Here is a 23,752-nt window from a genome sequence, read left to right as displayed (position 1 = left end):
AAAGAAAAACAAAAACATTTTGGGTTTTCATTAGCTGTAAACCGTAATAATCAAAACTAGCAGAAAATAAACGTTGACAACATATCTTTTTGATGACATTTGTAATTCATAGGGGACGCATGTGTTGTGTATATTCAGTCTGCAATAAGAATCGATTCCCATTCTTCAAGTTAAAGAACCGGCCAGTTGAGTCGGCTCGGCGTCGAGCAACACGTGAGGATTTCAGTGGCAGGGAAGGCGGCTCTCCATGTTGCGGCGCTGCGTGGCAGTGGGCACCGATCTGCCGCTGGCTGGCTGCACAACAAACGCACGCGTGGCTTTAGTCGTGAACGGCCTTAACGCCAGGCACTTACATTCGGCGAGAAGCAGCCGCGAGTCTCGGACGAAGCTACCTGCTGCCGAGCGACTTTGCGCTGCGTCCTACACCCAGGAGGACAAGGTGTGGGGGGGTCGTTCCTGTGACCGGGCTGAATGTGGTCGCTTTGATCGGTGCAGTTATTCCTAGAGTCAGTGGCTTGGGCTGTTTTGAAGCGATTGGACGCGGACAGGGAGAGCGGTGGACCGCAAGCAGCAACACAGGAGCCGTGAATGTGATGCCCGAGCTGGAAAGAAAACCCCAGCTTCAAGTCTAGAGAAGGTAAACTCTCTGTTGTATTCTGCGACTTTTGCCTCATCTCAGCAGTACCCGTTTGTTTCCCAAAATTTTTTGTTGTTGCTTTAAGCAGAAAGTTTCGACATATATTATTATTACATCAGTGCAGATATAATCTGTTCTGCCGGTATCTGGCGCCTGCACAAGCTAAGCCAATAAACAACCCCCAGTAGTGTTTTAATGAGATAGACTTAGCTGCTTCTTTGAACACAACGAGAAGCGTTTTCTTCTTATGGGTTAAATGCATCATGTGTGATGCTACCAAACTGCACAAGGCAACACACTGTGTTGATCTACTCTATAATCAAATGATCTTTATTCCCACTTTTAACCTCCCAGACTGAATGCAGAGCGATGCTGGATTTATTTAAGGTTCAGCCTATAAATCTAGATTTGCATTCTTCTAACCTATTTTCAGCAGTTTCTGTGTAAGAGGGACTGCCCACCCAGACAACAAACTGTCCATAAAATGAAGAGGTCTATATAGAAGAAGCTGTTTCTACTTGTTCACTCGCTCCAGGCCAGCATCTACCTCCCTGTGCACAGCCTATTATCTGACATCTGGTCCCTCTTTGACAGAGACTTATGTGGTAATAGTATGTTTCAGCAGAGGCACTTAATCTGTGTAATGCCTGTTGTTTGGAAGGGGAAAACACTTATTTCCCCTTTGTTCGCCATTTGGATCATCATACAGAAGAAATTGTACATAGATTTGGACATTAAAGCTGAATCCTGTTTTCCCCTTATTCGTAACCCGCCTCCCTAAGTCTGTAAGAAAGGTGAAGGCGAATTTAGCTGTTTTAAAATGGAGATTTGTAAGGGAACAGTTCTAAGCAAAGAACTCTGAGCTGTACTGTAAATACACTGAAATATTTTCCTAGTTAACTTATTTTGATGCAATAACTTCATCAAGAATAAATAAAAAAGCAAAAATATGTATACATTTTTATATGCTTTTCTGCTTACTCAAAGTTAAATTCAATTTATAGGAATATTACTGAAAAGTCATTTTATTTTAGTAACTCGGTTCACTAAGTGAAGCACATTGTGTAGATTAATAACTCACCAATGGGTTTTCAAATCTTTATTTTTGTTAATTATTGTGGTTTCCCACTTACTGCTAATTAAAACATCATCCCATTGGCAGTTTGTCCCCAAACATCCTTACATGTTTGTCCTCAAACATGTAAGAATGTCCTCCGATCAAATTAGACCAAAATGCTACTTTTTGGTGTAGATGCAGAATGCTATATGAGGTAGAAAACTAACACTGGGCATCTATATGGACACACAATCTCCAGATAATGGTCCAGTCAAATCCAACTGAGAATCTGTTGGAAGACTTGAAAATTGCCAGTAAAAGATACTCTCCATTCAGTCTAACTGAGCTTGAACTATTCTGCAAAACAAAAAAAAAAAAAAAGGAAAAATGCAACAAATTTAGTTTGATGTGTTATATCACATAAAATGCAGTGGATTTTAAGCACAACATGGTAGGTTTGCTTTTCAATAGGTTCAAATTGGTATGATTGTTCGTGTCCTTCTTTAACAATCATAAATACTGGCTAGATTTTGTAGGACACGTTCAGGCATATTAAGTCATTCTATGTGCATGCGGTAGGAAACAGTAATGATAATTCTTGTAGAAGTGTCCCATTTCTTAGCGGGATATTTTAACCACTATCTGAAATAATAATTGGGTCATGCAGAGGGGTAACCCTACGAAATGGCAGCTGAAACATAATGAAATGTTAAATTATTTAACTATGTTACAAACACAAAGTTATGCCTTTTCAGCGGCTGATTTTTTTTTCTTTCTTTTTTTTTTTAACAAAGCACTTATCACAAGAATATGAAGTGTGCTTCAGTTTTCATGGTTTCTGTGTGAGGCTTGAGATGACTGCTGCCTCGTTGTAGTTCTTTATTAAAGTTCTTGGTTGTCAGCTCTTCTCTGCACAGATGAAAGACACTCATCCTCAAAGCGTTCTCTCATCACACCACTGACATGCGCTGGTTTTGCCTCCCTGTCCTGACACACATCTGTGAGCTCACAGTGTGTATGTTTTCCATTGTGAGATCACCATGTTCTCCCTTTTTTTGTCGTTCAGGCCTAAACCTTTTCTCTTTTTTTGTCTTGTGCGGTGCTTATCTCTCCCTTCTCAGTGGGGGTAGTGACGAGTCCTGGTTTTTCCACAGTTTGAGCTAGTGCAGTCCTCGTTTTTTTTTCTTCTTCCCCTTCACAGCTCACTGACAGGCCAAAGGTCTGTACAAAAAAAGGATTCTGGTGCGGAAAATGGGTGATGGATTTCTCACAAAACTAAGCTGTCACAAAACACAGCCTTCAGTCTTTCTTTGTGCCACATGAATAAAACATTCCTCACATCTTTAAATCAAAACTGACCTCTCTAAACTCACAGTGTAAGTGTTGTTGCAAGTCAAATGGGGAGCTATTTTTCACCTATGATTAAGAATAAAGATCCCAGTTGGAGGCAATCAAAATAAATGCTCATATTTGCAGTTACGTTTCAGAAAACTGGAATATTTACTCCTTTTAATTCACAAAGTGAAATTCATTCATCACAGAATAAGTTACAAATGTAATTTTGATGATTATGGCTGACAGCTAACAATAGTCCAAAATTCAGTTTGTTTGAATGTTTGTATATGACATCAGAGCAATGCAGCAACAGAATTTCTAAATTTTACCCCTCAGAGTACCAAGACTTTTTTTCCCCAGTGTTCAGTATGTACAGGTTTTTTTTTTATGATGAAACATGGTGCGTCAGTCTGCTCTTCCCCATCAAAAGTTCACCTCAAGGAGCTTTTTTGAGCTCCTTGAGGTGAGGAGCTCAAAAAAGAGCTCCTCACCTCAGAATCCTCGCTCCCAGCCTGTAACCGGTGCACTCTGTTCTGTAGACAGTTAGTAATGAGAGGCATTAGTGAGAATTTTTTTTATAAACAAACAAAACGTACAAAACTGAGGGACAGGAAGAACGGTGCAAAGAACTCGATGGAAATCATAAAAACGGTGCCGAATAGTCACAAATCAACGGAGTGGCAGATCAAGGGACACGGGGATGATAAGGCAGTGACGGTGAATGGCAAGAGAAGAGCTCACTGCTGAGTTTGAATACAATAGAAACAAGAGGCAGACTAAAATCGTGAGAAGATAAACTTAGAGAGGCTAAGAGTAATATAAGGAAACTAAATAGAAATCCACAAAGCCACTTATTGAGGGTGGTAACATTAACTTGGGTTGCTGTCTGAATTTATTTGTCCCAGTTTCATTGGTTTTAAACTTTATTTAATTATTGCCCTGGCTCTTAAGTATGGGCAAGCTTAGGCGAACTGGAATTTTCTTGTTGCCATTTCCCGACTGAAGATCAACACAAATCTGCCCAACTTGATTACATGTTATCTTATTTTCTTTTTCCATTTTAAAGTAAGGCTACTTTATCTGTTTGAATTGTGTTACCTAATTTGGATAAAACAATTCTCTCTTAACCTGGGAGAGAATTGAACCCTCTCCATTGAGGGTGCTGTAAATTGTATAGTTAATAGTGTTCTAGACCTGCATGGCTGTACCAAGTCAAGCAGCAAGCCTCTCCTTTATTGACTCTGAGGAGGTCATGTTCATTTTACATCTGTTGGTGAGAAATGCCTGTTGGGTTACCGTCGCAACACCCGTAAAACTAGATAACCTTACAATTAAGATTTTCAATTAACAAGTAAGTTGTGAGTGGTGAAAAAAAAGTGCTGCAAAGTCTTAGGAAAACATGCAATATGTGGTAATATTGGTGAATCCTGCTATAACTTACTTGGAAAATTAAATGAGTTAACAGTAGAAATGTCAACCATAGAATCCCAGATAATGAGTAGTATATCCATCTACTGGAAAAATATTATTATCACTTCCATCGGAATTACAAGCTTTTATACAAAAGGTCCCAGGCATCTCCTGTTTAGCACTGAAATAGTTTAATTCTTCTGAAATATATTTTTCCTTTACGACTTTACTTTCAACCTCTTACCTTCTGGAATGATTCAGGTAACAGCCGTAGGAACTTTATGGCAGACGTGTTAAGGGATTTTAACACAAACTTTCCAAAATCTTACTTCTCAATACTGGCTAGTGGGAAATGCCTGTATGAGTCCATGGAAAAATAATTTCACTCCTGTTCTTTTCCTGCATCATTGATTATATCATAAATTGGGACAGCTGGAATCTTCAAGCACACCTTGATGAGCTTCTGTAGGTCAGTCTTGGAAATGTAGAGCATCATTGATTCAATCAGCTGCACACGTGTTAAGTTGAGGCCTGTTAAATTGAGGCACTTCTTCAGAATAATAATAACAAAACATTATGTATTCATTTTTGCAATCCAGATTTAGAGAAGTGTAAATTCAATTTATTGTCTAATTGTGCCCTCAATGGTAGCTGGAGTTAATTAAAAGGCATTTAAATGTCTTTGTTCTCTTTCAGAGATTAAAATGTTTTCAGTTTAGTTAGATAAAGCAGCTTTGCAGGGCAGATAGTCCTGGATGTTGCTCTCTGACTCTTATCAGCTGCAGAAATGCTAGAAAACATCATCCTCCTGGGGTTTTTGATCTATGTTCTCACCAGCGACACTTTTTGTACTTTCTTTATGTTTTTAAAACTGCATTCTGTGTAACCAGTAAGAGCCTACTGGGAAAAATGTTTGGCAGTATGTGCACATGCCTGTACAAATGGAGCATAATCATCAGTTTAGGAAAAATGCGAAGTGAAGGGAATTATAATTGATATTTTGGCCATAATTTATTTTCCTCTTGGTCAGTAACTCAGCTTATGCCCCAGAGTGGGGAGGGCAATCATCCAATGCCAATGATCCTGAGCAGTTTTGTTCATACTGCAGATTGTTAGTTTTCAAGCCTTGCCAAGTTTCTCTTTTTGGTTGAGGTCTGGACTTTGACTCGACAATTCTAATACATAACAAAATCTTAAGCATTTTTATTATTTCCTTCTAGGATTGTCCTGTATTTAGCTGTATCCATCTGCTCTTCAACTCTGACAAGTTTCCTTGTAATTGCAGAAGAAAAATACGCCGTCTCCACCTCTCAGCTTGATAATGCATTTTGCATGTTAGCAAGAATCTTCAGTTTTAGTTTTATTTGACCAGAACCTCTTCTCAGACATGTTTGCTTTGTTTCTATGTAAACAGCAGGGGGTTTCTTGGAGGATCGGGGGTTCTTTCATTCATTCCATCTGCCCATTCTTTCATAAAACCTAGATTTGTGTAGTACACAGCTAATATTTAAGAATGTCTCCCACCTGAGGTGTGGTTCTCTGCAGTTCCTCCAGAGTCATTATTGTTTTACCTAATCATGCTTTAAACCTTTCTTCAGCCTTGTCTTTGACATCTCTGGTGTGTTCCTAGATCTTCATTTGGGGCTGTTTGACCACTCAGGCTTTCACAGAACAACTCAGGTTAAATATCACACAAACGGGATGTTGTTAGTGATTTAGCAACAGCAGGTGGCTGTAGGTTTAAATTAGGAGTATCAGTGCAATGAGGGACTGAATGTGTGTTACACGTGTATCATATTTGGATGATACACATGTAACATGTCATGTCAACATGTAAATAAATCCACGAATGAAGATATTCCTGATCAGTCTCCAGTCAAACAGTGAAATTGCCTCATTTGGAAGAAACCTTGGTGCGTGACCTAACTTTCTTTCTTTCTTTCTTTCTTTCATTCTTTCTTAATGAGAGACAGATTCTCTTTCAGGCATGTCCTTCTTTTTCATTGTAGCATTTTGATTATGTAAGAGTGAGGAGGAGGAGGCGTGTTCTTAGCCATTCCTTCTTTTTGGTTACAGAGACATGACTTTTAGGGAAGCAGGATTGTTAAATCTTGGCATTCCTGATTCTCTGAGAAGAATGACCTTTTTTCATGTGGGAGCCATATATATATATATATATACACACACAGTACAGATCAAAAGTTTGGACACACTTTCTAATTGAATTCAATGAGAAGGTGTGTCCAAAGTTTTGGTCTGTACTATATATATATATATATATATATATATATATATATATATATATATCATGAGTGCACTCTGACTCCTCATTTATATTTTGGTTAGAGAAAGTTTTGTATCATGTAGTTTATATATACATATTTCACAGAAAAAGCACTTTGTCAAAAAAAAAAAAAAACTAACACAGCTGCAGTGTTTCTGGGAAAGATATTTTTGGTGTTAAAAGTATATTACCGTGCTGGTAATACTGTTGTGTTGCTTGTTGTCTGTTTCTCTTCAAAGGATTTTCCTATACACCTTAAACAGTAATCCAGCAGCTTTGTCTAAAATACATCAGCAGATCAAATAACTTTAGTGTTTTGGATTGCTACAACAGAAGGTTGTATAGGCTGTTGACCTAGTTACCGTTTCATAACAATAGAAGATAAAATAGCATCAGTCTGGTCGCATATTTTAGCTTAGGATCTGGAAGCACTTTGACAAGGCTGTTTTTAGCTTGACATGGTAGTAGTGATAAAATGATTTCCAAATTTATCTGTTACCAATATAGCATTTTTTTTCAAACAATCCGTTACTGTGCATCAAATGCAGCATCTCAGATGTGTCGTCTCAGACATGAGCAGAAATGAAAGTAAATCAACAAAGCGCGCCGAGTTTTTCGTGTAGCTGTTTTCGAGACTTTCTAACTGCACAGGTTAGACGTTTTGAAGATGTTTTTTCTACTCTCCGTTCAGAAGGAAACTCAGTTGTGTACCTTCAGCTGCCTCTCACTGCCTCATGGCTAATCCAATATAAATGAGCATTTGGCCAGATGTATGTGACCTTGAGAACGGCTTGGTTTAACTTGTTAACAGCTTGGAATACCGTTATTGTAGTAGCTGCTTTTACTTACCAGTCAAAATCCTAACACAAGGCTTGATGTCTTTTTGTCTTTGTCTTCATAATGTCAAAACAGGAAGTAGACGGGGAAGCAACTTCCTTCAAACCTTCACAATAAGAGCCCTAATCATTCTATATGCTGCAATCTTACCTTCATATTTGAAGCAAATAAAATATGCTTAGGTGTCATCTCAGCTTGTGAACACATATTACTCTGGAGGTTGAACATATGTTTCTAACATTAATCACCATTTATAAAATTATCTTGACACCAGATGCATCAAAATGAGCTATAGGCCACATTTTGTGATATTTGTTTAACTTAAGTTAGTAGTTTATATAAATTTCCTCCAATTTTGATGATTCTTTTTGATTAAATATTTTGTGGAAGACAAAATTGTAACTTTCTGGATAGTGTAACCTATCTTACATCTGGCGTAATACTAACAGCCTGTCAGAAAATAGTATAATAGTGACAGTCAGATAGTAGGATTATGTTTGTCTTACTGACTTTCTGTTTATGGCATTAACCTTCGGGAAATCACTGTAAGCATCCTTGTGGTCAGTGTTGTTTTTGTTTTTATTTCACTGTGTGCAGTCAAACCACAATCTGTAAATGGCTCTTTAAAACCTGAGACATGCTGACTTGTACCAACTTGCTCACTGATGCATTAGTGCAGACATTTGTTAAACTAGAAGCCTGAGTCACTGTCACTGAGCCTGGATGTGTGCGAAATCTTTTCTGCCACTTCCCCCCTCTGTGCACTGATATATATCTTGCTGGCAGTTACTGCCGAGCCTGAACACTTGGATCTCATTGCTGCATAGCAGCTTTAATGAAATCAAGTTAATCACTTGTCCTCAGACAAGCAAGAGTGTTATATGCATTCCTTCATGTCGCCTACCTCTTGGATTACATGGACATACCTGACTTTGCCAAGCCTTTGGATAAGACAGATTTGCTCTACGGCTGTATCAGATCACTCTGCCACTCAAACTTCCTTTCGGGGAAACAAAGATCCCCGTCAGCCCATTAGACAGCTTGCTTGAGCTGGCCCCAGCTGTTGTCGGCAGATGACTGGCAGGGTCCTCATTAGGTCTGCGGGCTTCGCCTCATGGCTGCAGCAACAACTACGGCAACCACATCCTCAGCTCTGCAGCTTAGACGGGAGCAGTCAGTGACCTTTGCTCTGTTCACCTTTGCCTAGTTTTACAACCGCCACATTGTTTCCTTACTCTGTGTCCTTCTGTCCTTCGTCTAAAGGCACAATCATTCAACTTTCTTGGCCTAGTCACTAACATCTGGTGTTACTATTGGGGTATAAAGAAAAATTTTGTTAGCTATCGTCAAAGCTGCATAGTTACCATCTTCAGTGATAGATAAACACCATAACGTGTGAACAGTAACACAGTCGTATCGGGAACTTTGACATGGGATCAGCGGGCTGGTCTGAGGTGTTACTGAGTGAAAGCTTCTTCAATCAAGACGGAGGCTCAGATGTCTTTTACTGAACATTTCTGTTCAGTTTTTATTGAGGAGAAAAACGGCGACAGCTGATAACGGCAACGGCTGTTCGTTACCTAGCAACCAAAATCAACAGAAGCAAGACAGTGACAAAAGACAGAACCAGATCCTGTTAGGCATTCTTCAAAATAAAACACTTTCTCTATTCAAATAAATCCTGCCTCGCACTTAAATATGTTTCACTTCAACTTTTGTAATTACATAATCACGTTAAATTCATTTAATAAGAATCCTCGTAAATTATGCTGAACATATAATTGTAAAGCAGTCACTTATCATGCAAATTATACTTAACAACAAATAAGTGTAAAGAAATCACAACATGAGGTCCTTATCGTTACACCAGTTCTTTCTCTCATTGTTCATTTTTTAAGTTATTCTCATTTGGCTTTAGAAGATGAGTTTAGATATGTAATGTGAAGCACCATTAATGGGTTAACTTCATCATTGCTTTCCAGGCGTTTGTAAAACACAGTGGATCTGTTGTTGTTAGTACAAATGCTTTCAGTGTCTAAAACTGGGAGTAGGAGTGAAGAGAAAAGGATTTAATGAAAGGTGGCATTGTTTTCACTTTGACACAGCTTTCCCTCCTTCATCAAACACTTCGTAATGAAGACGTTCTAAAATAAGTGTGTGTAAATGTAAATTCAAGTCTCAAAATGGGTTTGGAAAGAAGGACTCTGTTCATATGTACATTAACATAACATAACCTCGCAGTCATACATATATATCCCCCACCCCCACACAGTCATATTGTTCTGCACTTTGCACTGTCACATCATCTGTACTTTGCCATAATTGGACCTGCTGCTACTTCTTTGGTGTGGTTGAGTGCCTTTAGTTAATTTAGTTGTATATATTGTTATTATTATTATTGTGTGTTTGCTTATTTTTACTGTATATATTTGACCTTTGCACGGGAGCTGCAATGGAAATTTTGTTGAATTCTGTTCAATGACAATAAATGCTATCTATCTATGCTATCTATCTATCTATCTATTTTTCATAACAACTTGAAACTCGTCCTTAGGACACAACACTAAGAATCCTATACCCAAATCTGGCCATGTCCGTTTTTTCATAGCCGCAAATAGTATAACAGCATGGATCCATCTTGCTTTGTACAACTGAGATTGAAGGTGGTAAAACCTGAGACATGCAACCATGTGATGCTGTCACGTCAATATGGACTGAAATCTCAGAGGATAATTTTTTGACACTTTGAGTCTACGCATGAAGCAGTAAGGCAGTTCTGAAGATGAAAGAAGATTCAACTTGCCACAAGCAAACTGTACCTAATAAATTGTCTACTGTAAAACGAATAACCACAATGGCTTTAATTTTGTATGAATTAAAGCACATTAAATTCAAATATAAATTTTTTCGGAAATGGAAGATTTTATGCAAATCATGCTTCACTGAACATAAATGAACTTTTTGCCCACAAGCAAGAAATTCTGACTGAGCCAAAGCTAAAGGAAGTGGTTCTTGTTCTGCCTTCTGTCCGTTTCTGGCTTTCTGAAGCTATGGGTAGTCTATTATTAGAACTCTTTTTAACAAACCGTTGTAGTTTCCTCAGGGCTCACATGACTTTCTAAGACCAAACATGTATTGTGTGCATATATATTTCAAAGAGGATCGCACATATAGATAAAAAGATCTTTTTTCAGTTCAGCCAAAAGTCAGCATATTGAATACATAGCTCGCAGCTGCAATGGCTTATGAATTGACTGCACTTAGACTTCCCTGGGGGTATCATACAAAACTTCTTAGTCTTGAGATATTGTAAGCATAGAGCACTCAGTCTAACACTGAGATTTCCTGTATTTCTTTGTAAATGTGGCATATTTTGGATTATCCAGTTCTTAATCTTGTGAATAGATAAATGCCCTTCTTGACAGAGTGCAAACCTGGCAGGAGCAGAGCTTTACTGAGGCATGTTCCTTCAATAGACGCTTGTTTTCAGAGTGGAGGAGCGGTCTATGGCTTTAGGGTACGGCCACTAAAGTATGTCCTTGTTCAGGCATGAGAGTTCATTGTGTTAGCTGTCAGAACACAAAGTCCCCTCAGAGTCTGTCTAAAAATATTTCATACCACCTCTGCCCCAAACAACACAGCGAGGGGCATAAATATAGAGAAGCAGCATGAGTCTGGCTGAGCAAATTCTGAGCAGAAAAACAAAAAGCAAACTTCCCCACTGCAGACTTCACATCAGTAAAAACACAATATGAAGCTTAAGAAGTAAAATCTCTTAAAGAGGCAGAAGTGTGAAGATTTGATTACGTATATAACTATAAATTCTATTCAGAAATAAAATGCAGCATTCTAATAAACATGTTTATTGTTAACTAATACAGTCATGTTGTTTTGTATATAGAATTACCTATTGTAATAAATAATTTTGTTGTATGTGTTCATTTCGTGTTCTGGTGGCTTTGAAAAAGGTGGAAGGCACCCCCAAAGTCAGCAGATGTATAGAAGGCTGTTTACACAGGCTTGAGAACAGTAGCCACCTGCACCATGTGCCTCCCTGAAATCTCTGCAATGCCAAAGGACACAACCCATGGTTGTGGAAGACCGCAACCACTATCTACCAACAACCTCAAAACAGAACACACCACACCTAGCAAATGACCCTACAGAGCCCACAACTGGCCCATGTGGAAGTCCTAACATCAGATAGAATATCCTTACCATTATGATGTTAAAATAAATGTCATTCCATTTAAAGATTGTGGGCGACTGACTGTCCAGGGTTGAACGTCTGAAAACATGACAAACACAAAATGGTCATGTATAGTTAAAATTACATATCATAAACCACAAAAATACATATCTAAAGCAACAAGCAGACAACAGATGAACTTTTTGGGAGATTCGACGAGTGGCAGCAGATATGAACCAACATATAAAACCCCCGCACTGTAATGTACGGAGCCCTCTAGGGGACATGGGGATTTTTTTTTTCTTTTGCGTTCCCTCGCAAAACTTTTGCGTTCCCTCGCAAAACTTTTGCGTTCCCTCGCAAAACTTTTGCGTTCCCTCGCAAAACCTTTTGCGTTACCTCGCAAAACTGTACTGGTCAGTTATGCAGCATAATTGAATACTGCAAGCCTTTCCTACGGTGGGCGCCGTACTTTATGCTTTAATATAAGGTTATGTGAGGTATTTCCAAGAATTTTAGTATCTTTTTGTGAAATATCTGAAGTTTTATATCTTTCTTTAGGATAGAAAGGCACCACAAACCTACGATATAAACAGAAACCTTCCGTAAGTAGGAAAGAAATAAAAATACATTATAATTTGGACTATTTCTGAGTTATTATCGCGGGTAATAAATCATCTGACAGTTTTGATTGTGTCTCTGTTGTGTTCGTAGTCTGAATGGTTTAAAGAGCTGCTTTCAGTGCCGCTCCATCTTCGCCTTAACAGACATAAACATGCAGTAATAAATCGATTTTTAATCAGTGTTTTGCACCAAACAGTTTTTACTGTTAACAAGTTTTTATTAAAAACACGACAAACTAATGATGGTAAAGGGCTGCACTGGGTTAACTCTGGGAATCTCATCTGTCCGTTTATCAATCAACTCCAAACCTCTTCTTTGTTCTGTCACAATTATCGATTTATTCCATTTTGATGATCAGGCTCCAAACTTTGCAAGGACTGACCGCCCCGCTCACCGCTTCCTAATACACACAAAGATATTTCACAAAAAGATATTAAAATTCATGGAAATACCTCACATAACCTTATATTAAAGCATAAAGTACGGCGCCCACCGTAGGAAAGGCTTGCAGTATTCAATTATGCTGCATAACTGACCAGTACAGTATTGCGAGGTAACGCAAAAGTTTTGCGAGGGAACGCAAAAGAAAAAAAAATCCCCATGTCCCCTAGAGGGCTCCGTAGTAATGCATTTCTCAGCCTCTGTAGGTTTTATTTAGCTGTTTTATTTTACAAAACATTGTAAAATATAAAGCGTGCATCATGTTGTTCAGTAGAATGTTTAGAAAAAATTTATAGGCTCTTAGCAGATCTTCATAAAAGTTTTCTTTTGTAGGAAGAAGAAAGAAAAACTAGTATATGTGTTCAGTGGTTTTTAGTTGAAAATGGTCTCTCATTGTTCAGAAATTGCCTTTTTAAATGACTTTATAACTCAGCAGTATTTTCTCTTTAAGGCTAATGAAAGTTAAGGGGTTAAAAAGTTAAATTGAAATCTTGTTATTAGTGGTATCATTTATGTGGATACGTCTTCACCAGTCAAAGTTTTTAAAACGTCTTTAAGAATACAAATGAGCTGCTGATCAAAGTCATTGATTCATTTTCTTTAATTTGTCAAGTTATTTGTTTTGGTTTTATTTTGGTGAGTTTGAAGTGTGTCTTCAGAAATACAAGCTGCAAAGGGAGCATAATTAACACACTTGCTCCAAAAGCCCTTCTTCTCTATGGGCTCAAAAGAAGGAGCACACCAGGCTTTTCCTCGAGGTCAGGGTCAGCCACTTTCACAGCAGGCTACAGGAAGCCGGAGGGACTGCCGTCTCTAAGCGCCTAATGAGCCTCTAATTGATATCCAGCTGAAAAACCCCACAGAGTGTTAATGCCACTTCCAAGGAAACTATATTACGTCCTCTCTTCATTTAGCTAACAAGCCTCAGAATGCCCGGAAGCATACATTTTTAACACAGAGCCACAGTGGTGACACAGCAGTTGGTGTTTGAAATGATTTTCTGTTGGCTCAAGACAGATAACAAACAATTACACACTGATGCACATTCAGTACTTCTCCTTATTTTCCTGTTGGGCCGGCCGGAAAATTAACGATGACTGCCGAGTTGGAGAACTGCGGTCTTCCTCTGGTCAGACAGTTCTTATGGCTCCTCAGGCTGTGTGTTTTCGATCCAGATGTAAAGAAACAGCAACTTATTCCATTTGCGGTTCCACTTCAAGTTGCAACAACAACAACAACAACAACAAAAATAGTCTTATCTTAGTCGTTTCTTAGACAAAACCTCTGTAATAAGATAGAATTTAAGAAAGGGGCTAATCCTAGAAAATGCTTTTAACCAGCTTCCCTATGGTATCCCATTTGCTATGCTTTGAAAGCTCCAGCCCTCCTGCCAGGATAACTCTCTGGGTGTGTTGCTCAAAATGTTTCATGTTCACAGTAGCAGCTGTGGTAAAGTGCTTTCAGACTTTACATTTTAACCATATTCTGGAAAATGTGTTGTTTTATAGCTTGCTTTGTTTAAACCTGATCCCTGTTAACTTAAATATGTACCTGCCACAAAAAGCAGAGGCACCTGCCAAGCTATGTCTCAGATGTTCTATTTTAGCTTCGTATGGTTAGTAAGCACATTGGTGGGATGGCTTTCTGTCAGCTATAGTAGCATATGGAGACGCTTGTGGTGTGTAGCTGCCAGTGCTTATATCCGAAGCTTCTAAGCATGCAGAATCCTTTTTCATTTTGAGTAAACCAAGGCACTTCTCTGCCTCATAGAGTCGTCTTCCTCTGTGCCAATGTTGGCACAATCTTCTAATGAGCCAAGTTCTTTTCATACAAAACCTTTGCACCTGTGTGCTGTACATATGTCATAGATATATAAGTTTTTTGAGTACAGATTTATTTTTTAAAAAGTCTATTCAAATATCTAAGCTACAAAAAACACCAGCTAGACTTAGTACTTAGTATAAACATTACAGAGTATTCGAGGTATTGGGGTCATCACAGGCGATGCCATTTTCTTTTAGGAAGATGTTTGGGAAACTAGTCCAACTAAAGTAAGAAACTACCCCATGTTTTTGTTTTCAGAAAGAATAGAATAAAGGTTTTAAACATCACAAAATGGCAAAATATATTTTGTAGAATCTGTGATCAGTGTAGAATGTTTCAGTTATACTTTGACTGGACCAAATGCTATTGTTTTTTTGTTTTTTTCTGCCTGTCTAGTTCTAAAGTGCTAGTAATGCTCACAAAATATGCTTTTTGTTGTTTCGCAATAAAATAAAAGTTTCTCAAACCTTCAACTGCACTTTAATGAATAGTCTGGGAACAATTATCCTGTTAAGTTTTGATCAACCAAAGATTTTAGATTTTAAACTGAAGATGATTAAATCCTTCACTTTACCCACAACAGACAAATTGCTTCTTGTTTGTTTGCTTCTTCTTGTAAAAAGAACCCAACTTGCTGAAATTCAATTAATTTGAAAGTGTTTGTGGCTGCGACAGGGCGTTTGTAGCTAAGTTTTGTTATCCATCTGACTCCGTCAGTACAACAGTGCTGCAGCATAACCGGGGGGATACAAACTTCAAGAACAGTATGGCAGAAGGCTTTAGTGGTTGAATGGGTGTGGCTTTTTACAACTGCGGCATACTTCGAAACCAGATTCCCACCCATCTCTCTTGTCATTTTAAAGATTGCAAATTTTAAATGACCCGGGTTTATTTTAAAAGTAAGCAGAAAACTATCTCCCCAGCCTTGAGAATATCTGTGTGCTCTAAAAATAAATTTGCCTTGCCTGCGTTGTGCCACTTTGTTTGGCATTTGTATCACAAGGACAATGTTTTTCCGATTGGGAGAAGGATTAAGTGAGAGAGTCACACAACCCTATTTTTGTCTTTTACTGTTTTTTGGAAGTCATTCATACAGTGCAGCATATGTGGAAAAGTAGCATTAAGATATTACCATTTTACACCATATTGGACTTCAGTAAAATCTTACTTGTCTGTTCATGTATGTTGACTTCCAATTAGTGCCCATGGTTTGCTCCAAATCAGTTGGTCGGAGTACGCTTGGTAATGAGATTCATCCTTGAACTATCCTCTCATTCCATCAAGCGTTAAAGCATTTGATGCTCATAATCCACAGGGATCAAAAGCAAAGTTTGGCTCAATTGATCTTCTTAATAAGACAAGTTAATCGATTCTTAAACACAGTCTGAAGCTATAAAACACGGTGCCTCGTGTATTATTCAGGAGACATTTTGAACTCAGGGGTAATTTACTGCCCTTCTCTTCCATGTGAAAAACATAAGAATGAGCTTGCTGGCAGTAATAGTTCTGCGTGTTTGATGTCACCATTGAGAATGTTTGCTGTGGATGTTTGAAGTTCATTTTACATAACATTTTTTGGCCTGATAAGAGATGCTGCAGGGACTTCACATTGGAGGTTGATTTGTCTTTACAGCCAACCATAATCCCAAAAGCATTTTAAAATCTTTTACATTTTTACCCCTTATGTTTGCAAAGAAACTCAATGAGATGTTATGGAGAATGTCTATGGACATCGGTTTTTAACTTACAGATTTTTAATTGGCTTTAGGTTTCCTATTTGACTTGGCCATTCTAACATGTGTACATCTTTTGACCTAAACCATTCCTTTGCAGATCTGGCTGTATGTTTATGGTCACTGTCCTGCTGGAAGTTGAACCATTTATTTAGGGGTACCAGAATAAAACTGCTGAATACAGATGTACACCACATTTAAAAAAACATGTATTTCTTTAAAAAATAGGCAAAGTGTGGTTTGCCTATGTGCTCATACTCCCTTATTCTAATACTTCTAGATAAAACGTTTCTTTAAAAGTCACCTAATTAGTAAAATCCATCCTTTTAATTTTATTTTGGTTCCATTCCACACTTTGTATAACTTTGTGTATAACTTCGTCATAAAATCCGGGTAAAATTCTCTGTAGGATTAAATATATTAAAAAAATATTGACTCTTTGCTTTATATTTATTTACCTTTTGGAATAGATAAGTCATACGATATGGAAAATGTATCTACGCAGTTGGATTAAAGGTATTCACTTAATTGTTATTAGGACTAAAAAGCCTGCACTTTTGTTTCTCATCATTTTAATGTATGTTACATGTTATTCTCTTGTGTGCACTCTCCTCTTTTGTATGCTTTATGTATTTGGCTCTCCATGCCCTGAATTTCCAGACCTTCGGCATACATAAACCACGGTCAGGAGAGAAGAACCATATGTTCTGAGTATCTGTTTGCAACGTTGAATAGAGCAGCTAGTTCCTCACGGTGTGAAGCTTCAGTTTTACAAAAAGGCATTTGTAATGCATGAAAACGTAAACACTCCTGGTCCTCCAGAGGGAGATGAGTAGCAGAGCTTAAATGACTCATTAACACTGAAGTGGGAGGACTTAGTGTTGGACACATGTTTTTTTTTTTTTATCCTAATTCCTGCCTTTTCATTTAACGTCTACACCCAGTGGACAAATGAGAATCATGACAGATTATTAAAATCGTAGTTTTATGGACTCAGATTTCTGCGGGTGTTATTTTTGTGATGTGTGCCAGAGTTTTTCAGCTAAGAAAGATGAATTGTAGCCAACAGGACAAATATCCCTGGGAGGGGATGTGCTCCTTGTTCTCCTCTAATTATCATTTGTTTGATGGGAAAGCTGTTTGTTCAATGTGAACCCACTAAATTCAACTGGCAACAGAAGTGACTTTCGAAGTCATTTTTCCTTAACTTTGAACGTTTCATCTCATTTAAATTTAATTGAAATGTCATGGTAGCTGGTATTGCATTTGCACAAATTTCATCAACCAAACATATTGGATGATACAAATTTCTGAATGGCATTTTCTGAAAAGCTTCCTGAGATTGATGAAGCTATAATTTTCTCATTGTTTCTGTAGTTTTATTTTGACTCCCAGTGGCTGAACTAACGTAACCAAGGTGTTTGCTGCATGGTATAAAACCTAGATGGAGTCCTGCAAAGTCTTCCTTAGGGAGTACAATGTACCAGCTATAATTAGGAAGTGGAAAAAATATTCAGAGAATCCCTGGAGGAAACTTGATTGTTGAAGTTTTTTTTTTCTATAAATAACATCTTTGTGCATAAGTGACTTTCCGTTTTCATAATCCCAATTTCATGCCTATGATTGTAGCTAAAGTAACACCTGAGCAGAGGGAAAATTGAGACTTGAAAAGCCTTGCCTTCTGAAGCATGGACAAATTAAGTTACATTACACCAGAATTTTATTGTAATTTTTTAAGAACTGCCGCACCATTCCTCTCACAATCTTCTTGTAGACCAAATTACTTTCCAACGATAAAATGCGGATCATTGGGCACCGTATCACTATTGAAAATAAGTACCTACGCTGTAATGGTTAACATGTTCTAGTAAAGAACTGTGATGTAAAAAGTTGCATTTTCATGCAGCAAACCTAATAATAGAGTACAAGTCACAGAAAGGTTGTGATTTTGTTCTAATATTGACATTTGTTAAATTACTATTACTATACACTTTTTAAGGAGGAAGAAAAATCAAACATGCATTATTCCAGCTTTACATCTCTACACTTTAAGCTCATTTAGCTTTTATCACATGACTGCTTTCATCTCCCACACAGATATTTGAGCCCTGTTCTTTCCTGCCCATAACTGGCCTTCTAATGACATAATGATACATTTAGTCAGTAGGCTTGGAAGCTTGACATCACAACTCTGAAAGCAGCACTTCATTTCAGATCCTCCCACTGAAGAATAAAACAACTGTCCCAGTCTGTACTGTGACAAGAACTCCTTGTTGACCCACATAGTTTTTTGCATTGCCAGCCCCCTTTTGTAGTCTCTCTTGGAGAAACCATCAACAACAAGCTTCTACTCTATAGACTCCATAGATCTGAATGTCAGCCCTTTTTTTCTTGCGTTTTGGTCAATTTCACCTCACCTTAAATTTTTATTTCATGTTTTTCCCTTTGTAGAGAACAGTGGACTGTCTCTGCAGGATTGCGACTTTGGCTTAGCCCGGTGAAATGTAGTGCTTCGCTGCTCCCAAAGCTGGATTTATTGTCTACTCAAGGTGAGTCCTCTCTCAGGTTTCTTGGAGATTAAATTTTCAGTAGGATGCTAGAAAACATATCAGCTACCTAGCTGTTTTATGTGATTCAACAAACTATCTTTTGAATGGAACATTTCTTATTTTTAGAAACCAATTTCTTAGTATCAGGCATGGACCATTATTTTAGGAGCTTTTCACTGTATGATATTGAGTAAAAATAGCAGTTCCACTGTATTTACACAAAAATTTAGAATAACAATGTGTACCATCAAATAACCAAATGCATTTAAAGCAGAAAAGCAAAAATTTTATCTGCTGCTGTAAAAATAACATCACATTGAGGATACCGCACGTATTTACTAATAATGTAGATTTTAAAACTGAAACAAAAATCTAGATTAAAACATTTTTGTGTGACTTATTTATTTGTTTTTTTTTAAAAATGTACATCTAGAGAATATTTAAAACTAGGAATAACCTAATCACCGAGGCCTAGTTCCAGTTTTTTGGGGGATTTCACTGTATTTTGGTGGAGGTGATGTCATCTACCCATGAAGCTGTGGGCCAATCAATGGTGTTCCTCAGAATCTGGCCGACTGCTGATAAATGCGTCAGCTAAGAGCCGTTTCAATCACTCCTTGTCTAACCAGCCATGAGATGGTTGTTTGGATCTGAAATTGATCCAACGTTGGAACAAAGTCTTCTAAAGTTGCCAGAGACATTACATTTTCACTAACCTAATAAAATGAGGACATTTAGGGAATTTTGCTGCTCTAGTGCTACTTTTTAACCCTACACTACCACATGCATTATCTACTGCAAAGAGAAAAGGGCCAATCTGAACGAGGCTGTTCATGTTAATTCAATATTCAGAAGCGCGTCCAGCACAGATTGAACCGCTTTGATTATTTCCTCTGCTTCCATTGCTAAACTGCAGGTGGACAACAATTCTAAAACAACTTCGAAAATCAACGTCATTGTTCACAACTTCCCCTTCTCTTCACTGACTGACCCGGTAAAAATTCTACCGAAGAAATTCAAGTCAATGGGAGAGATCCACTTTGGGTTTCAGATCAAGACAGGCCTTTTATTGATTTCCTATGTATTGATTATATTGGTTTAGATCCTTTTTCTAATGCACAACACAAGCAAATTTAAGCTTAAGGGAACAACAGGTGTCGGGATGTTTTCCTTTAGGCTTTCCTGGTAGACAAAACCAGGAAAGCAGCAAAGCAGCTCCGGACCAGCACAGTTTAACCACAACATTTTACTGGCAAATCTTTTAACGAAATGTTAGAGTGAGGCATATTAGGATTCAACTTGATCGTGACTTGGAGAGCTACAGTGTTCTAAAAAAATCCCCTACCTCACACTCCATAGAGTTTGTATTGATTTTACCTCTGTAATTTAAATTATCACATGTACTTTGTATTTAATGAGGTCATTGATTTTTGTTTATCTTAAAGCAATAATGTGTGGCAAAAATCTTTGAGGGAGTGAATTCTGTCTGACTACTGTAAATGTATTTTACACATTCATTCAGACATTTTGAAAATGCATGGGGAAAACAAATGCATCTTTTTGGTTAAGATTATTACATGGCCCTCAAAGCAACACTTGCCAATTAAAGAAAGTTCCATAAATGTTTCTCTCTTATAAAAATCACCCAGTGACCAAGTCAGTTTCAGATGACATCTGAATTTTCGGACCATATTAGTTGCTTCAAATGCTTAACCTTGTGTCCTCTTGGCACGTCATGTCTGTGATACATTTGGTTTGTATACACAGCGTCAGGAGACGAACAACCTCTGTCAGCTGTTACGAGGAGCGCGGCTCCCAGGCTGCAGAGAGGTATGCAGGGTGACACGCTCGCTTCCCCACGTGCACACATCTGCGGCCCGTAAGATGCAAGCTGGCAAATGGAGTGGAAGAGAAGCCCCATTAAACCCTGACTCTCCTCTAAGAAGCAGGCCAGGGGCTCCGAATGCTGGCCTCTCGTTGCGCAGTAGAAAGTGCTGACGCAATTTTTTTTGTCTGGCTAAAATGCCTTCTGACCACATGACACTGGCTCTTTTCTTCCTCTGAGATTACCCTGGCCGTTAAAGCCGGAGCTGCACAAAGGAGAAGCAGTGTGCGACCGCTGTTCAGGAGGTGGCATAAATTATACCCGTGCCATAAAAACGCTGCAAAGGTCTGCATTGCTCACATTTTTAGATTGGGTGCATAGAATTTCTTTGTGTCCAGTGTTAATTGGGTTTAAAGTCATTTTATTTTAGTACTCATTACAGTTAAGATATTCTGGGATTTTTTAAAATTTGTTTTGGTCAGATAATTCATGCTTTTTGACATCTGTTCAGACACAAATCTTGTGATTTATAAAACTCTCTGGTCTGAGAAAAAGCTCCCTTGGCCTTTTTGCTTGCAGTGCAGATCTGTCAATTTGTGATGACCTGGAGTGGTGGCTCCTGTGCTGGTCAATGGTGCAGAGAAACAGAAATATTACATTGTCTCCAGGGCGGTAAAATATTGTCTTTGACTGTTGTAAGTTTGCATCAGATTTGACACACATTCTGGTGTTTTCTTGGATGGTTTTTCTCCCAGAGAAATCTGAGTTTCGTCTTTAAGCCTCTGGTTATTGTTACAGTCAAGCAGTTGCATTTATGTATTTCCTTTAATAGTATCAGTCATGCATGGGCCGACCAGATGCTGCAGGCTGTAAATTTCTGCTCGGTGCTTCAGGGAACGTTGCTGATGAGAAAGATCTGTGTTGTCAAAGCTGCTGAAGGGAATGTGAAGGAGACGGTTGTTCCCCAGTGGGGTGTGTGGGTGGGTGAGCTGCAGCCTACGGCTACTCAAAGGGAGCTGTGTTAAATCTGACACACTGAAACCCACAAATGGCAACTCTTGACAGCCAGTTGTGACAAAAAACAATTTAGGTGGCACAATAAATCCTGTTTGAGCTGCGAGGAAGAAGCTCTCTCTTTGGTTTAACCTTGTTTCTTTGATTTTTAAGCTCCCTTTGTGGTCGGGCTGGACTTTAAGAAAAGATGAGACAAGTTTATTTTCCCAAGTATCTCAGATGTTTAAGGAGTGAAGTGGCGGTTTTCGGCGCAGAATGGAAGAATTTTCAAACAAAATAAACCAAATTTTAGGAGCTCTCTGCATCCTGATTAGTCTGCACATAGTAATAATTTGAAGAATTCTTTATCGTATTGTATCATTCTATATTTATTTGTAGAATAAATATGTGACATTTATTACTACAACAGCAGTCTTTATGTACGTTCTAGAAAATGTAGAAGGCTGCTAATATTTGCATCCCATTGAAATCAAAGTTTGGCACTTAAAAAGCAACCTCCTTGTGTTCATTTCAGCCTTCCTGTTATGTTCTGAAAATCTTGCTCTCTCTGGCAGCTTATCTGACATTTCACATTTGTCAACTTGTTATTGAAAATACATTTCCCTTTGAAATAGCTGAAAAACAAACTTTCACACTAAAAATAACCAACACTTACTCTTCTTCACTCAGTGAAACCTTCCACACTGAAGACAGTTATTGAAGTGTTGTGCATTCACTGAGTTGAAAGGAAAAGGTATTTTTCAATTGAGAATTAGCTGATTTAGATCATAGGACTATTGTCGGTGTCTGTCTAGGCTCACACTTATTCAGATCATTTCGATGTTATGATATTCAACAAATTCCAAAGGACACACATTTCTATGCAGACCAAAATACAGCGAGCACAGTACTGGTGTATAATTTTGAGAAAACAGATTCAGTTACAGAGCAAAGGTTTGATTTAGATATTAAAATCTGAAACACAGACTAAGTAAGGTTCTGCTCCTATAGACCTGGACGTAGTTCCCGGTCTGCTTGATAATGGCTTCTGTCACAGTTCCCAGTTAACAATTTTATTATTTGAGGCTTCTTAAGGATCAATGTATTCTCCATGGGCTGCATAACGTGGGGCAAACATGGTCCAGGGAGAATACTATAAATTCACAGGGTAACCGCAACCTGCCCTTGAAGTGGCTTGTTGGCAGGAGAGTAGTGTATCATGTTTAGCCCAGAGACAGACAGACAAACAAACAACTGCAACTACCTTGCTGCCTGTGCTGCTGGTTGAAGAGCGAAGCCTCGGTGTTTACTGACTCGTATGTTTATAGCTACAAGCCGGCCCTAATTGTCATGCAGCTCATTAAGGCATGTTAGGCTGGCAGCTTTGAAGCTGGACACATTGAATATTTCTGGAATCATATGGTCTGGTTGAATGCAGCTGGGGAAACATTGGTAGCTTCTTTTTATTTTTTTTTATATTCTGTGAGGGTTTTCTTGTTTGTGTTTGGCTCCTGGTTCACAGCTTGAGTCCAAATCAGAGCATATAGCACACACAGTGTTACACAATACAAGTTACTCTATATAATTACTGGCACGCTAAAAGTGAGGGGCTTTTTAGAGAATTTGTAGGGAAAAGTTGAATTATTTCTCCATAGTGAGCACACTGTATGCTCAACCAGAAATGGGCGGTTATGTTGGATTTGAGGGATAATAAAGAGAAATCTGTATTGTGAGCTGACTGGACCCTACTTTAAAAATCCATAGAGGTCATTTTTAAGCGCTAATTTTGATGATTATGGCTTACAGTTAATGTAACCCCAAAATTCAGATTCTCTGAAAATTAGACTGTTATATTTAATACAGAAATGTATGAACACAAACTAAATCATTTGCAGCCAAAACTTTCAGTACTGTCCTTCTTCAAAACCCTATGAAGGATGTTGCCTTTGTCAGGGTTTCCCACAAAGTTTTTCTTCAACTCAACCTTCCAGTAATATGGATAAAAAATGGCACC

The 23,752-nt window shown here is 38.2% G+C and overlaps 1 protein-coding gene and 1 long non-coding RNA gene across 6 annotated transcripts in view; one reads left to right on the top strand and one right to left on the bottom strand.

The window, feature by feature from the left end:
- Positions 1-240: 240 nt before the first annotated feature.
- Positions 241-23,752, top strand: part of tanc2b (tetratricopeptide repeat, ankyrin repeat and coiled-coil containing 2b) — a 158,199-nt gene continuing 134,687 nt past the window's right edge. For all 5 annotated transcript variants that reach the window (XM_028029480.1, XM_028029479.1, XM_028029478.1 and 2 more), the window contains exons 1-2: positions 241-637; positions 18,823-18,920. The gene's annotated coding sequence lies outside the window, so the exon portion shown is untranslated. The remainder of the gene's footprint in view (positions 638-18,822; positions 18,921-23,752) is intronic.
- LOC114151944 (uncharacterized) lies at positions 2,575-3,572 on the bottom strand. Its single transcript, XR_003597047.1, has 2 exons — positions 3,521-3,572; positions 2,575-2,915 (listed from the first exon to the last, which is right to left on the bottom strand). It is a non-coding gene; the product is annotated as an uncharacterized LOC114151944 (long non-coding RNA).

Source organism: Xiphophorus couchianus, chromosome 10 (assembly GCF_001444195.1).
Source record: "Xiphophorus couchianus chromosome 10, X_couchianus-1.0, whole genome shotgun sequence".
NCBI classification, from domain to species: domain Eukaryota; kingdom Metazoa; phylum Chordata; class Actinopteri; order Cyprinodontiformes; family Poeciliidae; genus Xiphophorus; species Xiphophorus couchianus.
This window is presented reverse-complemented; position numbering and strand designations above follow the sequence as displayed.